The sequence below is a fragment of the Mixophyes fleayi genome, unplaced genomic scaffold, assembly GCF_038048845.1.
Source record: "Mixophyes fleayi isolate aMixFle1 unplaced genomic scaffold, aMixFle1.hap1 Scaffold_73, whole genome shotgun sequence".
Classification (NCBI taxonomy): domain Eukaryota; kingdom Metazoa; phylum Chordata; class Amphibia; order Anura; family Limnodynastidae; genus Mixophyes; species Mixophyes fleayi.
In genome coordinates this window covers 69,844-89,071 of record NW_027448443.1, presented here as the reverse complement: position 1 = coordinate 89,071, position 19,228 = coordinate 69,844, and the positions used below count along the sequence as shown (strand labels likewise).

General features: G+C 41.8%; 1 long non-coding RNA gene across 1 annotated transcript; it reads right to left on the bottom strand.

The window, feature by feature from the left end:
- Positions 1-457: 457 nt before the first annotated feature.
- On the bottom strand, positions 458-18,289 carry LOC142135423 (uncharacterized). Its single transcript, XR_012687252.1, has 3 exons — positions 18,053-18,289; positions 5,566-5,736; positions 458-1,132 (listed from the first exon to the last, which is right to left on the bottom strand). It is a non-coding gene; the product is annotated as an uncharacterized LOC142135423 (long non-coding RNA).
- Between the last annotated feature and the right edge of the window lie 939 nt (positions 18,290-19,228).

Here is a 19,228-nt window from a genome sequence, read left to right as displayed (position 1 = left end):
TGTTTAACTCCTAATGCAGTGCTGATGAAATATAGCACAAAATTTTAATTGCCCTCAGCTTAGGGCTTCACTTAAACTAAAATGTTCAGTGCTAATACCTTTTATCTTTGCACTTATACCTTAATGATTAAACACTTAATACCTCTTATCTAAAATAACGACACGGACACAAGATATAAGTTTGGCAAAAAAGGGGCGTATTTATTTTTGTGGAAGAATTTTATTTTAAAACTCTGAATGGCGACGAGAGCGAAGCAGTCAGCTAACGACTAAACTTTAAACCAATCCAGCGTAAGGTGAAGCAATACCGCTGTCCCAAGACTTTACGGATCCCAAGTCTTTACGATTGGTCGGTACTAAACTTGGCGTCATCGTGACTGCCCCCTTCTGGACTCACATTGTCATATACGACCGTATATCCTCCGCCCCAGAGGCCAAGAGTCAGGTTACTGCAAAAGGGGCAGTGACGTGCAGCCAATTAAACGGTTGCACCTTCGATCAGCCGCTGACTGCATTGCTCTCCTACCCACAGCCAGGACCCTTTAACGGGAACCTGGCCCGCCACACAGAGAAAGAACTAAGGGACCTAAAAACCTATAAAGATGAATAATGAACCACTCCATGCCCTCATCTGTGAGGTGCACCCCGTCTGTACGGAAAAAATGAGTGTGCCTCACCGTAATCCATGGGTGAGCAATAGCAAACCCACCTAAAGCTTCGACCACTTTACTTGCGGCCTTATTGACCTTCCGAATTATGGTCTTCATAACGGGAGGGGCGATGGGCATTCTCCAAGCAAGGCGGGGGATAATGTGGGACCAACCTATCCTAATCCCAGGCCATCTAGCATGTAACGCTCTCAAATCCTCTCTTATACCTATAATTAAATCCAAGGATTTGACATGGCCTAGATCATTACCGCCTGCATGAACCAATAGAATGTCAGGGGGGCCAAATTGATTGATTTCGTTGTCCAAAAGTGGCATGATAGCATGCCATAACAATCCCCTCCTTCCAACCCATCTGAATGTTATAGGGTTGGTAAATAGGGACCAGTCGTAGGCCATATGATGTTTCTCGGCCCAATATACATATGAGTGGCCTATGACCCATACGTTAATCTTCTGCAGACCTAAGACCAAAAAATATAATTGGTTAGGGCCATAAAATTAATTTGCTCATTCGAACCAAACATATATATCTGCTGGTGTGAATCAACCTCTGCACTCCACAGAAGGTCATGACAAGCTATCCTGAAGCTTAACACCCATTGGTCCATGAGCAACTAATTAACAAACTTTTTCTCATAACAGAGAAAACCGGAGGTATCTTAAAACCAAGCAGGTCTGGATGTAAATTTAAAGAGACCACTTTAACCTTATAACATATTAAAAAATGGAGAAACAACCAAGCGGGTTCCGGTGCAACTAACGAACCGCTTTAACATAAATTCGTATACCAAGCCGGTCTAAATGAACTATGACACGGCTTAAAACTCCATAAACTGCAGTGTATGCATACTAAATATTGAAGGTCAACTACCAAGCAGGTCAATGTGCACCATAAGACTGCTTTATCCTCCAAAGCTGCAGCACATAAATATGAGTATAAAAGGTTTATTTAAAAACACAGGTCTACATGTTACTGCCAGACCGCTTTAGCCTCCGTCCACTGACGTATGTCATACCTTTTATATCTAAAGTACAAACTATCGGGGTGTTTATCCAAGCAGGTCCAATAAACTGTGGGACCGCTTTCTCCCCTGAAGTGACATACGACAGCTAAAAACTATAACATGCAGGATAATGTTGACCAAGCAGTTCCCATGGCTGTGGATCCGCTTTACCTTACCGATCCCTGTATGTTAAGAATACATCCGCCAGCGCGATCCCATCACAATAGCCGCTTCACCAAAGACTGACCAACTTGCATGCTGTTCAAAACTTACCAAGTGTAAACGCCTAAGCGCACACTTTACGCATTGCCACCAGCTTAAAATATTATTGTGCCTACTTCCCTGACTACAATCAGCCGTACAAGCCGACATAATATATGAATACCTGTAGTAGTACAGTGAACCATGATGGGAAGGGGTAGGCAGCAATAACCAAGGTGAAGGACAAAAAACCTGCAAACCCTGGAGGCCCATAGCCAATCAGACCTTGATCCAGTGAAAACAGGGAAAAAATCCCCTCACGCCCTCGCTAAAAGCGACAAGCAGCAGAGCCCAAGGTTATCGCCATGGTGGGGCAGTATTTACCTTATGCTAGGGTTGTGGGCGTATATATGACTTATAAGCTCCTGACTTCCAGCGGCCTATTGCCTGTATAACCGAGGGCGACTCGCCTCTTTCTGCTGCGGCAGTAGCCGCCCCGATTCTAAATGAATGGGTACCATAGAGCGATGGGTCTAAACCCACATGCCCCAACGCACGTTTAAATACTGCATTAAATTGGAATTTGGAAAGGGGTGAACCATCTGCATGTATCAGCCACATCTTCCCTTCTTTTGGGCGAACTATTGAAAATTTTGAGCACCAAGCCACCGGGCATATACCCGTATCTTCCTGTGCTGCTATGTTAAACCAATGCCCTTTACTAAGTTGGTCAGTCTTTGAGCTGGCTAATTTACAACCCACGTGTGAATCAGTAATATATGTATACTTCGCCAATAGCGCATTACCAATATCTGCATTAGATCGCGCAACCAGTTCACTTATTCTAAAAGCCCCATGGAAGGCCATGCAAAATGCTGTGCTGAAAAGGAGCGATTCATACTGATTCGTTGTGACCACTGTGAGCGCACTAACCAATAACCTCAAAATAGCTACGGAAATGGGACGTCTTGCGTCCACCTCTACCGGCCGTTCCTTTGCCCAACCTCTCAATGCTTTGGAGATCATGAAGCCCTTAGTGGGGTCCGCCACACTATGCAGACGAGCCATAAAGGAAATCCCTGACAGGGTAGAGGCCATATTGGATTTTGATGCTCCTTGGAGGTACCTACTCCACATGAAATCTAACATGGGAACCTTTTGAGTTGAAGGGTGACAGCCCGGATACGAACTCAGGAACAATTGCCATTGGTGCCAGGCAGTTCTATACGATTTTCTTGTGGAAGCAGCCAACGACAATTCCGCCAGACCCATTATACCGGCTCGACCATCTGCCAAGCGGAAAGGGGACAGGGAATACCAGTTAGTCTAGCTTGGGGTGCTAAAAACCGGAAACGCCGCCATTGGCAGTGAGATAGAGAGTCAGCTATGTGATTCTCTATGCCGGGAACATGTTTGGCCCGAAATGAAATGTCGAACTCTAACGAACGTAACACCAGTCTGCGTAATAAGTTAACTGCTGGCAGAGAGGAAGCGGTCTGACGATTAATAGCTTGAACTACCCCGAGATTGTCACACCAGAACACTACGTTCCGGCCAGACAAACTCTTCGCCCATAGCTCTAGGGACAGTACTATGGGAAACAGCTCTAGCACCAACATGTTCTTAACTAGGCCATTTATATGCCATTCCGTCGGCCAAGTAGCCGCACACCATTCCCCTTGAAAAAAGGTTCCGAAGCCGTGGGCTCCGGAAGCATCCGTGTGCAGTTCTAATTCCCTACTAGATACTGGACATTCAGGCCAAATCCGCACGCCAATAAAATCTTGCAAGAAAGTTGCCCAGATCTTAAGATCTGCCCTAATATCGGATGCTAGGCGAATCCGTGCATGAGGCCTTGTCAAGCCAGCTGTGGCCAATTGTAACTTCCTGCTAAATATCCTGCCCATAGGGATTACCCTACAAGCAAAATTCAATGTACCCAGAAGTGACTGGATGCGCCGCAGAGAGCTAGCATCTGCACTCAGAACCTCCGATATGATTGTTTGCAGTTTCTCAATCTTATCCCTGGGTAAGCGACAACATCCTACCATGGTGTCTATCTCTATTCCCAGAAATGATAAGCAGGTGGCGGGACCCTCTGTTTTGTCATGGGCAATAGGAACTCCCATAACAACAAAAAGAGCTTTTGCTGCAAACAAAATTTCAGAGCAAACAAGGGATGAACCTGGGCCTACAAACAAAAAATCGTCTAAATAGTGTGCTACCCCCACGTGGCCCGTTCCTGCTTGTATACACCAATGCAGGAAGGAGCTGAAGCACTCAAAAAACGAACATGACACCGAACAGCCCATAGGAAGACAGCGATCAATATAAAAGCCGTCTTGGAATTTGAAGCCCATGAATCTAAAAGATTCTGGGTGAAGCGGGAGAAGTCTAAAAGCAGACTCGATGTCCAGCTTAGCTAGAAGTGCGCCTTTCCCATAAGATCTCACTAGGGCCAAAGCTTCCTCGAAAGACTGGTAAATTACCGAGCTATGGTGAGCATCTATGGCGTCGTTTACCGACGAACCGATGGGGTGGGACAGGTGCTGAATTAACCGGTATTTACCCTCAGCTTTCTTAGGCACTACTCCTATAGGGGATAAGATTAAGTTCGTCAACGGAGGAGACGGAAAAGGACCCTGCATCCTTCCTAAGGCCACTTCTTTATTGACCTTTTCGAGTACTACTTCTGGCAAGACAGACGCCGACTTCAAATTCCGGCCATCCCCGGACCGTACCGGCCCGGATATGGGAAGCCTAAAACCTACAGTGAAACCTTCTTTCAGAAACTTGGCTTGTGCGGCATCAGGAAAGAAACCAAGCCATCTGACCAACACATCTAACTTAATGGGCGATGGGGCCTTGCCCAGTGGGTCCTGACATGCCCCGTCCCCTTCCTGCACCTGGAGCATTCCTGGTGCATTCCCGCACTGGGTGCGGGCCTCTACAGATCGCACAGGCGTGCCTATACCTGCAGTTGTCCCCCCTGTTGCAGGTGGAATTATTGAACGCAAAACATCTGTTCTGCTTACGGCGGGGGGCTCCACGCCCCCCTCCTCCTGGAAACCTGACACTTGGACGTTGCTCCTCACTCTGAGGTCGCATTAGTTTCGACCACGTTTCAACATCCTTGCACTCAAAGGGAATACGCTTCATCCCGTTGGCTTTTTCCCTGAAACTCTCGTCATACCTACGCCATATTGTAGGCCCATCATTGACTACCATCTCCGTTATGAGGTGCAGGTAGCGCCATATGTCTACCAGCGCCTCGGGTCTGGTTTCCAAGTAACAGGCCGCGAATACGCAGAAGCCTGACAACCAGTTATGGAATGACCGGTAAGCTTCCTCACCTATTCCCCCTCTACTACACGCAGCTGTCAACTGCTTTTTGGATTGTTTCGTTAAGGTAAACATATCCACCAGGAATCCTTTGTTGATCCTGTCCCTCACACATGGTCTCACACCTGTCAGTAGCGCCGTATTGTCACACAACACCATGGGGCCCCCTAACGCTGCGCGAGGCAAGGCTACTGCGGGAGCCGCTTTCACTGGTTGAACCAAATGTTCCTTTAATAATCGCAGCAGCTTGCGCGGTCCTTGCTCATCATCTGACGAATCGTCATCAGTAGATGACATTGGAGCGCTATGTGTCAATGGGTGTAGTGTCAATAAAGAAGGGTTCTCACCAGCAATGGTAACCGGAATCCCTTGTCCCGGCTGTGGGGCGATGGCTTGAGACCCAGCGGCCGCTGTGATGATTCCTGTCGTCTCGGGTCCACTGGCCGGCATACCAGCTTGTTGTATTGAAGCTCCTCCTCCAACCGCGACGATTCCATTATCTGGCTGTGCCTGTGTTACTGGGCGAGAAGAAACGTTAGCAGCCGGCAAAACATCCATTACTGCACACCCATGCCCCACACTGCTGAGCGACATTAATGCCCTATTATCCCTAGTAGCACCACTACCAAAACCCTGGGTTTGTGGATGATCCAAAGGCCTGCTAACCGGATAGGGAGCGGGGCTATGAATGTGACCTACCGGAGGGGAAGTATCCTGCCTCCACGAAAAGTGTGCTCCGATCTGCGGCAGGCTTCTCTCCTGCGGCGGATATGGAGCAATCCATAGTCTGGCCATACTATGTTCCCCTTGTGTCTGAGGGGGAGGGTAAGGGAGGGACCAGGCTGCGTTATTACTTGCCTGAATGTTATGGACGTGAAAGGGCTGCCCGTATTGGGACTGGTTATTATCGGCGTTAAAGGGGGGGTTCCCCGGCTGCGTTACGGCCCGTCCTCGATAAGGCAAAATATTGCCCACCCCCGAAGGAAACCAAGATGGACCAGTAACTTCTTGCTCGAACATAGGGAACTGTGATCCAATTATACTTGGGGCGCCCAACGACGCTGAAGGGCCTCCCGATGATAATGTGCGGCCGCTATGCCTTGACCACCCTTCTGGCATTAATGTGGGCAAACTTGCGTGTGGGAACCCTGTTTGAGCCCTCCCTCTCCCTATGTTATTACTCCCTAGACTTCCGGGAGTAGGGGGCGGCATAACTGTGTTGGGTATGACATTCTGCGGTTCAAATGAAGGGGGTGTATGTGGGAAATAATTGGAACCGTGGACCGGAACATAACTAAAATTGTGTGCTGAAACCTCCATTTGCTCGCTAACAACCCCCACCCCGATTTCGCTAGCAGTGTTCCTTGTATGTGGGGTCACATTACTTTCCCGTGAGCGATTGATTGACGGGGATAACATCCTGCCTCCCCTACCTCTCTTCGCTCCCCTTACCTGTTTACGTGCACCAGCATTGGGAGGGCTCACAGCCCGCTCTGGCGCACGTGACCTTCTGACATTACCCTTTTTATTGCCCTTTCGGCGAATGGAGGCACCAGTGGCCTCTCGAGCCTGTGCACTCAGAGTGTCTGCGGCGGCGAGAGGCTCCCCTCCCCCGCTGACAGGCTCACCCACCATTCTTTCTGCCATAACCAAAGGCTCTTGGCTAACAGGGCTCCTAATGCCCCTTGGTGAAACCCCATCCAGTAAGCCTGCTGTGGTGTGAGGGTCCCCTCCACCACTCACAGGCTCCACATTGCCCTTACTGACAGGGTTAAAACTCCCCCCTGAGCCTGCAGCGGTGAGAGGCTCCCCTCCACCGCTGACAGGCACTTCTAAACCCACTGTGCAAATGTCAAGCTGACCGGAGCTCCTAATGAGCTCTGGTGACATCATCCCTACAGAGCCTGCAGCGGTGAGCGGCTCCCCGCCACCGCCGACAGGCGCTGCCACTTCAGAGGCTTCTGCCCTCTTGTCCCCCTGGCTACCTGAGCTCCTAGCAAGCTCAGGCGCCGACATAAGCCCAGCACCTGCGGCGGTGAGAGGCTCCCCTCCACCGCTCGCAGGCACTTGTTGAAATTTTAAAATGGCCGCCGCGGCGGCTCCGGGGGGCGGGGCTACCGCCCGCACATCAGCAATACTATCTGGGCTCTCTTGGAAGCGGGCTGGGGTACCTACACTACGGCGTGGACGGGACATGGTGGCCAAATTTAGACTATACTACTGTGGGACTGGGTGCTACAGAGCTGGGCAGCGAGATGGGGTTGGGAGGGGGCGGGGGGAGAGTTGGATGAACGAGCTGTGGAAGGGGAGAACTAAAGGAGGCAGAGGAGGAAAGAAGAATTAGTTAGGGGAGAATAAAGCCCAAGTGAGGGAAAGAGGGAGAAGAGCAAGAGAGAAAAACAATGAAACAAATGACAGAACAAGTAATATATGGTACTCAGCCTGACTGCACAGCCACTGTCTCCTTATCTGGCATCCAGGACAAGAGAGAGCCAGCCCCCATCTCCCATGTAATTTATGCCCTCCTGTGAAACCACTCCCCCAGGAGTGATAGGCTGGCTGACACCAAATGTTTAACTCCTAATGCAGTGCTGATGAAATATAGCACAAAATTTTAATTGCCCTCAGCTTAGGGCTTCACTTAAACTTCTGTCACTGGTCAGTTTGCTTGACAGACATCTGACTTTAAGGTACTAGCCAATGGAAACATGGTGACATGTAAATATGAAAGCACATTAGGACAAAATATGCAATAAGATAGAGGCAAAGGGAGATGGCTGCTGGGAATGTATTTCATTTATCCCAGAAAATCTTTAAATCTAAGTATTAATACTACGTTGATGTACTTTTGAAATTGGAGAGCTACTTTTTACTAAAAGTACATCTCCCTTATATAATTAAGTATAATGCAGACCTGCTCAAAAACTTAGTATAATTAAAGAAGTCTTATGCCATAAATGATGATGATGAGAGCTGCTTATGTGAATGTCTATAGTGGTTTTCTCTACCAGTGTCACTGTATTAGACAACTGTTATCAAACTTAGCAATAATGATGCATTAATCTGCCAATCAAGTGTGAAAGCTGGCTATGTGTATAGGCATAGTAAACACATATCATCATCATCCTCATTATCATTTATTTATATAGTGTCACTAATAGCGCAGCGCTGTACAGAGAACCCATTCACATCAGTCCCTACCCTATTGGAGCTTACAGTCTAAATTCCCTAATATAGACACACACTCACACACAGACAGAGAGGGAGAGACTAGGGTCAATTTTGATAGCAGCCAATTAACCTAACAGTATGTTTTTTGGAGTGTGGGAGGAAACCCACGCAAACACAGGGAGAACATACAAACTTCACACAGATAAGGCCATTGTTGATATAAGTACTGGCTCTGCTTACCATTGTCCAGTCTAGTACATAACTGTATTAATGCTGTGAAATATTATTACTTTGAATGCCTTAAATATGCAAGAGCGCATTTGGGTAAGTTTATGCTAATAAAAGATATATGCACTTTTCTTGCCTACCCATACTATTTAATAACCACCAAAAATTAAGCAATATGTAAGCACTGCTTCCAGTTGAAATCAGTCTGTCTGTCTGTCTGTCTATCTATCTATCTTTCTATCTATCTATCTTTCTATCTATCTATCTATCTATCTATCTATCTATCTATCTATCGGTCTGTCTATCTTTAAAACTGAAAGACATCCATTAAACATACACAATGACAGCATATTTAGTGTGTAATTGATGCTAAAACACAATTCTCACTCTCCTAATATAGCTGATTTTTGACAATGAACTGCATTTTTCATGTGAAGCATTTGATGTCATAAAGATGTAAACCTCACAAAGCAATTCTGTCACTGGTCAGTTTGCTTGACAGACATCTGACTTTAAGGTACTAGCCAATGGAAACATGGTGACATGTAAATATGAAAGCACATTAGGACAAAATATGCAATAAGATAGAGGCAAAGGGAGATGGCTGCTGGGAATGTATTTCATTTATCCCAGAAAATCTTTAAATCTAAGTATTAATACTACGTTGATGTACTTTTGAAATTGGAGAGCTACTTTTTACTAAAAGTACATCTCCCTTATATAATTAAGTATAATGCACACCTGCTCAAAAACTTAGTATAATTAAAGAAGTCTTATGCCATAAATGATGATGATGAGAGCTGCTTATGTGAATGTCTATAGTGGTTTTCTCTACCAGTGTCACTGTATTAGACAACTGTTATCAAACTTAGCAATAATGATGCATTAATCTGCCAATCAAGTGTGAAAGCTGGCTATGTGTATAGGCATAGTAAACACATATCATCATCATCCTCATTATCATTTATTTATATAGTGTCACTAATAGCGCAGCGCTGTACAGAGAACCCATTCACATCAGTCCATACCCTATTGGAGCTTACAGTCTAAATTCCCTAATATAGACACACACTCACACACAGACAGAGAGGGAGAGACTAGGGTCAATTTTGATAGCAGCCAATTAACCTAACAGTATGTTTTTTGGAGTGTGGGAGGAAACCCACGCAAACACAGGGAGAACATACAAACTTCACACAGATAAGGCCATTGTTGATATAAGTACTGGCTCTGCTTACCATTGTCCAGTCTAGTACATAACTGTATTAATGCTGTGAAATATTATTACTTTGAATGCCTTAAATATGCAAGAGCGCATTTGGGTAAGTTTATGCTAATAAAAGATATATGCACTTTTCTTGCCTACCCATACTATTTAATAACCACCAAAAATTAAGCAATATGTAAGCACTGCTTCCAGTTGAAATCAGTCTGTCTGTCTATCTATCTATCTATCTATCTATCTATCTATCTATCTTTCTATCTATCTATCCGTCTGTCTATCTTTAAAACTGAAAGACATCCATTAAACATACACAATGACAGCATATTTAGTGTGTAATTGATGCTAAAACACAATTCTCACTCTCCTAATATAGCTGATTTTTGACAATGAACTGCATTTTTCATGTGAAGCATTTGATGTCATAAAGATGTAAACCTCACAAAGCAATTCTGTCACTGGTCAGTTTGCTTGACAGACATCTGACTTTAAGGTACTAGCCAATGGAAACATGGTGACATGTAAATATGAAAGCACATTAGGACAAAATATGCAATAAGATAGAGGCAAAGGGAGATGGCTGCTGGGAATGTATTTCATTTATCCCAGAAAATCTTTAAATCTAAGTATTAATACTACGTTGATGTACTTTTGAAATTGGAGAGCTACTTTTTACTAAAAGTACATCTCCCTTATATAATTAAGTATAATGCAGACCTGCTCAAAAACTTAGTATAATTAAAGAAGTCTTATGCCATAAATGATGATGATGAGAGCTGCTTATGTGAATGTCTATAGTGGTTTTCTCTACCAGTGTCACTGTATTAGACAACTGTTATCAAACTTAGCAATAATGATGCATTAATCTGCCAATCAAGTGTGAAAGCTGGCTATGTGTATAGGCATAGTAAACACATATCATCATCATCCTCATTATCATTTATTTATATAGTGTCACTAATAGCGCAGCGCTGTACAGAGAACCCATTCACATCAGTCCCTACCCTATTGGAGCTTACAGTCTAAATTCCCTAATATAGACACACACTCACACACAGACAGAGAGGGAGAGACTAGGGTCAATTTTGATAGCAGCCAATTAACCTAACAGTATGTTTTTTGGAGTGTGGGAGGAAACCACAGCACCCGGAGGAAACCCACGCAAACACAGGGAGAACATACAAACTTCACACAGATAAGGCCATTGTTGATATAAGTACTGGCTCTGCTTACCATTGTCCAGTCTAGTACATAACTGTATTAATGCTGTGAAATATTATTACTTTGAATGCCTTAAATATGCAAGAGCGCATTTGGGTAAGTTTATGCTAATAAAAGATATATGCACTTTTCTTGCCTACCCATACTATTTAATAACCACCAAAAATTAAGCAATATGTAAGCACTGCTTCCAGTTGAAATCAGTCTGTCTGTCTGTCTGTCTATCTATCTTTCTATCTATCTATCTTTCTATCTTTCTATCTATCTATCTATCGGTCTGTCTATCTTTAAAACTGAAAGACATCCATTAAACATACACAATGACAGCATATTTAGTGTGTAATTGATGCTAAAACACAATTCTCACTCTCCTAATATAGCTGATTTTTGACAATGAACTGCATTTTTCATGTGAAGCATTTGATGTCATAAAGATGTAAACCTCACAAAGCAATTCTGTCACTGGTCAGTTTGCTTGACAGACATCTGACTTTAAGGTACTAGCCAATGGAAACATGGTGACATGTAAATATGAAAGCACATTAGGACAAAATATGCAATAAGATAGAGGCAAAGGGAGATGGCTGCTGGGAATGTATTTCATTTATCCCAGAAAATCTTTAAATCTAAGTATTAATACTACGTTGATGTACTTTTGAAATTGGAGAGCTACTTTTTACTAAAAGTACATCTCCCTTATATAATTAAGTATAATGCAGACCTGCTCAAAAACTTAGTATAATTAAAGAAGTCTTATGCCATAAATGATGATGATGAGAGCTGCTTATGTGAATGTCTATAGTGGTTTTCTCTACCAGTGTCACTGTATTAGACAACTGTTATCAAACTTAGCAATAATGATGCATTAATCTGCCAATCAAGTGTGAAAGCTGGCTATGTGTATAGGCATAGTAAACACATATCATCATCATCCTCATTATCATTTATTTATATAGTGTCACTAATAGCGCAGCGCTGTACAGAGAACCCATTCACATCAGTCCCTACCCTATTGGAGCTTACAGTCTAAATTCCCTAATATAGACACACACTCACACACAGACAGAGAGGGAGAGACTAGGGTCAATTTTGATAGCAGCCAATTAACCTAACAGTATGTTTTTTGGAGTGTGGGAGGAAACCACAGCACCCGGAGGAAACCCACGCAAACACAGGGAGAACATACAAACTTCACACAGATAAGGCCATTGTTGATATAAGTACTGGCTCTGCTTACCATTGTCCAGTCTAGTACATAACTGTATTAATGCTGTGAAATATTATTACTTTGAATGCCTTAAATATGCAAGAGCGCATTTGGGTAAGTTTATGCTAATAAAAGATATATGCACTTTTCTTGCCTACCCATACTATTTAATAACCACCAAAAATTAAGCAATATGTAAGCACTGCTTCCAGTTGAAATCAGTCTGTCTGTCTGTCTATCTATCTATCTATCTATCTTTCTATCTATCTATCTTTCTATCTTTCTATCCGTCTGTCTATCTTTAAAACTGAAAGACATCCATTAAACATACACAATGACAGCATATTTAGTGTGTAATTGATGCTAAAACACAATTCTCACTCTCCTAATATAGCTGATTTTTGACAATGAACTGCATTTTTCATGTGAAGCATTTGATGTCATAAAGATGTAAACCTCACAAAGCAATTCTGTCACTGGTCAGTTTGCTTGACAGACATCTGACTTTAAGGTACTAGCCAATGGAAACATGGTGACATGTAAATATGAAAGCACATTAGGACAAAATATGCAATAAGATAGAGGCAAAGGGAGATGGCTGCTGGGAATGTATTTCATTTATCCCAGAAAATCTTTAAATCTAAGTATTAATACTACGTTGATGTACTTTTGAAATTGGAGAGCTACTTTTTACTAAAAGTACATCTCCCTTATATAATTAAGTATAATGCAGACCTGCTCAAAAACTTAGTATAATTAAAGAAGTCTTATGCCATAAATGATGATGATGAGAGCTGCTTATGTGAATGTCTATAGTGGTTTTCTCTACCAGTGTCACTGTATTAGACAACTGTTATCAAACTTAGCAATAATGATGCATTAATCTGCCAATCAAGTGTGAAAGCTGGCTATGTGTATAGGCATAGTAAACACATATCATCATCATCCTCATTATCATTTATTTATATAGTGTCACTAATAGCGCAGCGCTGTACAGAGAACCCATTCACATCAGTCCCTACCCTATTGGAGCTTACAGTCTAAATTCCCTAATATAGACACACACTCACACACAGACAGAGAGGGAGAGACTAGGGTCAATTTTGATAGCAGCCAATTAACCTAACAGTATGTTTTTTGGAGTGTGGGAGGAAACCACAGCACCCGGAGGAAACCCACGCAAACACAGGGAGAACATACAAACTTCACACAGATAAGGCCATTGTTGATATAAGTACTGGCTCTGCTTACCATTGTCCAGTCTAGTACATAACTGTATTAATGCTGTGAAATATTATTACTTTGAATGCCTTAAATATGCAAGAGCGCATTTGGGTAAGTTTATGCTAATAAAAGATATATGCACTTTTCTTGCCTACCCATACTATTTAATAACCACCAAAAATTAAGCAATATGTAAGCACTGCTTCCAGTTGAAATCAGTCTGTCTGTCTGTCTATCTATCTATCTATCTTTCTATCTATCTATCTTTCTATCTTTCTATCCGTCTGTCTATCTTTAAAACTGAAAGACATCCATTAAACATACACAATGACAGCATATTTAGTGTGTAATTGATGCTAAAACACAATTCTCACTCTCCTAATATAGCTGATTTTTGACAATGAACTGCATTTTTCATGTGAAGCATTTGATGTCATAAAGATGTAAACCTCACAAAGCAATTCTGTCACTGGTCAGTTTGCTTGACAGACATCTGACTTTAAGGTACTAGCCAATGGAAACATGGTGACATGTAAATATGAAAGCACATTAGGACAAAATATGCAATAAGATAGAGGCAAAGGGAGATGGCTGCTGGGAATGTATTTCATTTATCCCAGAAAATCTTTAAATCTAAGTATTAATACTACGTTGATGTACTTTTGAAATTGGAGAGCTACTTTTTACTAAAAGTACATCTCCCTTATATAATTAAGTATAATGCAGACCTGCTCAAAAACTTAGTATAATTAAAGAAGTCTTATGCCATAAATGATGATGATGAGAGCTGCTTATGTGAATGTCTATAGTGGTTTTCTCTACCAGTGTCACTGTATTAGACAACTGTTATCAAACTTAGCAATAATGATGCATTAATCTGCCAATCAAGTGTGAAAGCTGGCTATGTGTATAGGCATAGTAAACACATATCATCATCATCCTCATTATCATTTATTTATATAGTGTCACTAATAGCGCAGCGCTGTACAGAGAACCCATTCACATCAGTCCCTACCCTATTGGAGCTTACAGTCTAAATTCCCTAATATAGACACACACTCACACACAGACAGAGAGGGAGAGACTAGGGTCAATTTTGATAGCAGCCAATTAACCTAACAGTATGTTTTTTGGAGTGTGGGAGGAAACCACAGCACCCGGAGGAAACCCACGCAAACACAGGGAGAACATACAAACTTCACACAGATAAGGCCATTGTTGATATAAGTACTGGCTCTGCTTACCATTGTCCAGTCTAGTACATAACTGTATTAATGCTGTGAAATATTATTACTTTGAATGCCTTAAATATGCAAGAGCGCATTTGGGTAAGTTTATGCTAATAAAAGATATATGCACTTTTCTTGCCTACCCATACTATTTAATAACCACCAAAAATTAAGCAATATGTAAGCACTGCTTCCAGTTGAAATCAGTCAGTCTGTCTGTCTGTCTGTCTGTCTGTCTGTCTGTCTGTCTGTCTGTCTGTCTGTCTATCTATCTATCCGTCTGTCTATCTTTAAAACTGAAAGACATCCATTAAACATACACAATGACAGCATATTTAGTGTGTAATTGATGCTAAAACACAATTCTCACTCTCCTAATATAGCTGATTTTTGACAATGAACTGCATTTTTCATGTGAAGCATTTGATGTCATAAAGATGTAAACCTCACAAAGCAATTCTGTCACTGGTCAGTTTGCTTGACAGACATCTGACTTTAAGGTACTAGCCAATGGAAACATGGTGACATGTAAATATGAAAGCACATTAGGACAAAATATGCAATAAGATAGAGGCAAAGGGAGATGGCTGCTGGGAATGTATTTCATTTATCCCAGAAAATCTTTAAATCTAAGTATTAATACTACGTTGATGTACTTTTGAAATTGGAGAGCTACTTTTTACTAAAAGTACATCTCCCTTATATAATTAAGTATAATGCAGACCTGCTCAAAAACTTAGTATAATTAAAGAAGTCTTATGCCATAAATGATGATGATGAGAGCTGCTTATGTGAATGTCTATAGTGGTTTTCTCTACCAGTGTCACTGTATTAGACAACTGTTATCAAACTTCGCAATAATGATGCATTAATCTGCCAATCAAGTGTGAAAGCTGGCTATGTGTATAGGCATAGTAAACACATATCATCATCATCCTCATTATCATTTATTTATATAGTGTCACTAATAGCGCAGCGCTGTACAGAGAACCCATTCACATCAGTCCCTACCCTATTGGAGCTTACAGTCTAAATTCCCTAATATAGACACACACTCACACACAGACAGAGAGGGAGAGACTAGGGTCAATTTTGATAGCAGCCAATTAACCTAACAGTATGTTTTTTGGAGTGTGGGAGGAAACCACAGCACCCGGAGGAAACCCACGCAAACACAGGGAGAACATACAAACTTCACACAGATAAGGCCATTGTTGATATAAGTACTGGCTCTGCTTACCATTGTCCAGTCTAGTACATAACTGTATTAATGCTGTGAAATATTATTACTTTGAATGCCTTAAATATGCAAGAGCGCATTTGGGTAAGTTTATGCTAATAAAAGATATATGCACTTTTCTTGCCTACCCATACTATTTAATAACCACCAAAAATTAAGCAATATGTAAGCACTGCTTCCAGTTGAAATCAGTCTGTCTGTCTGTCTGTCTATCTATCTATCTATCTATCTTTCTATCTATCTATCTTTCTATCTATCTATCCGTCTGTCTATCTTTAAAACTGAAAGACATCCATTAAACATACACAATGACAGCATATTTAGTGTGTAATTGATGCTAAAACACAATTCTCACTCTCCTAATATAGCTGATTTTTGACAATGAACTGCATTTTTCATGTGAAGCATTTGATGTCATAAAGATGTAAACCTCACAAAGCAATTCTGTCACTGGTCAGTTTGCTTGACAGACATCTGACTTTAAGGTACTAGCCAATGGAAACATGGTGACATGTAAATATGAAAGCACATTAGGACAAAATATGCAATAAGATAGAGGCAAAGGGAGATGGCTGCTGGGAATGTATTTCATTTATCCCAGAAAATCTTTAAATCTAAGTATTAATACTACGTTGATGTACTTTTGAAATTGGAGAGCTACTTTTTACTAAAAGTACATCTCCCTTATATAATTAAGTATAATGCAGACCTGCTCAAAAACTTAGTATAATTAAAGAAGTCTTATGCCATAAATGATGATGATGAGAGCTGCTTATGTGAATGTCTATAGTGGTTTTCTCTACCAGTGTCACTGTATTAGACAACTGTTATCAAACTTAGCAATAATGATGCATTAATCTGCCAATCAAGTGTGAAAGCTGGCTATGTGTATAGGCATAGTAAACACATATCATCATCATCCTCATTATCATTTATTTATATAGTGTCACTAATAGCGCAGCGCTGTACAGAGAACCCATTCACATCAGTCCCTACCCTATTGGAGCTTACAGTCTAAATTCCCTAATATAGACACACACTCACACACAGACAGAGAGGGAGAGACTAGGGTCAATTTTGATAGCAGCCAATTAACCTAACAGTATGTTTTTTGGAGTGTGGGAGGAAACCACAGCACCCGGAGGAAACCCACGCAAACACAGGGAGAACATACAAACTTCACACAGATAAGGCCATTGTTGATATAAGTACTGGCTCTGCTTACCATTGTCCAGTCTAGTACATAACTGTATTAATGCTGTGAAATATTATTACTTTGAATGCCTTAAATATGCAAGAGCGCATTTGGGTAAGTTTATGCTAATAAAAGATATATGCACTTTTCTTGCCTACCCATACTATTTAATAACCACCAAAAATTAAGCAATATGTAAGCACTGCTTCCAGTTGAAATCAGTCTGTCTGTCTATCTATCTATCTATCTATCTATCTTTCTATCTATCTATCTTTCTATCTTTCTATCTATCTATCCGTCTGTCTATCTTTAAAACTGAAAGACATCCATTAAACATACACAATGACAGCATATTTAGTGTGTAATTGATGCTAAAACACAATTCTCACTCTCCTAATATAGCTGATTTTTGACAATGAACTGCATTTTTCATGTGAAGCATTTGATGTCATAAAGATGTAAACCTCACAAAGCAATTCTGTCACTGGTCAGTTTGCTTGACAGACATCTGACTTTAAGGTACTAGCCAATGGAAACATGGTGACATGTAAATATAAAAGCACATTAGGACAAAATATGCAATAAGATAGAGGCAAAGGGAGATGGCTGCTGGGCAGAGCTGGATTAAGGTTCTGGGGGGCCCGGGGCACTTAAGACAGGGGGGCCCCATATTGTCGAATATGATATTCATTTTAAACAAATAAACAGGCAATGCTATGTGCACTACTGTTAGATGCACACAACTCTGCCTTCACAAGAATAACAGTGTGAAGTAGGACATACCTCCCAACTGTCCTTGTAGTCAGACCAAATCCTAACTAAGTGAGACAGTCACCCAAATTCTGGACAGTCCCACCATATTGAGAACAGTTGGAAGATGGCCCTGCTCTCTCCTACCTGCTGTTGTCACTTTCACCACCTGTGGCTGCTGGTGTCTTAAGCTCAGTTGCTGCTTGTGTAGATTCTGGAATGTCGGGGCCTATTTTGAAACAAAAACCCAAAGAGTCCGGTTAATAAATCAGTAGCACAACCTTTAATAATTAGGCCTCCCTCCCTGCAACCAGCCCCAAATTTGGAATTAAATTAAATTAATACTATTCACTTTTAATAATAGAACTATTTTCCCCAAGCAGCCCCGACATTAAATTAATAGCGTACACATTTAATAAACTTATTTCCCTCTCCACCAAACAGCCTGGTGAAAATGAATAGCATTTACATGTAATAAATAAACCTATTTTTCAAAACCATTGCCAACATTTTATAATTCATATTCACATTTAATAAATAGCACTCCTTCTCCCCAAACTCAAGCACACATTAAATACCTCACAATCACTCCACAAATAATTAACAAAATAATCTTACTATATGTAAGTATATATTGGTTATCCCTAACAGCCTAGTCCAGCTAAGCACTAGCAGGCCTGATTTGTTGCAAGGCAACAGAGCTAGCATGGCGGCATATTACATTTTGTACATTATACGTTTCCATATAAAGTAAGTGTATGTCCTCTTTAGGAGAGCTAACAGAATGAGTGGCCATAATTTTGTCATTTTTCCCATAATGCCCACTTTTAGAAATGCTACTTCCCTGGGGCATGGAGAGAGGGTCCACAATAAATAGACAATCTAGGTCTGAGCACATCGTACTTCTCTGTTCTCCATTTATATCCCCAACATCCCACTCCTCAATCCTCTTCTTCATCTTAATCCTCTATCTTCCCTCTCACTCCTCATTCCCCACCTACTTAGCATCTTCAATCCCCTTCTCATCAGCGTTGGTTTCCCTTCCTGGGTTGTCACTCTGCAACCCCCTCTATTTGTATAATCACATCCTCTCCTTGTCCATAAATCACCCCCTCTCCTTGTCCATAAATCACCCCCTCTCCTTGTCCATAAATCACCCCCTCTCCTTGTCCATAAATCACCCCCTCTCCTTGTCCATAAATCACCCCCTCTCCTTGTCCATAAATCACCCCCTCTCCTTGTCCATAAATCACCCCCTCTCCTTGTCCATAAATCACCCCCCCTCCTTGTCCATAAATCACCCCCTCTCCTTGTCCATAAATC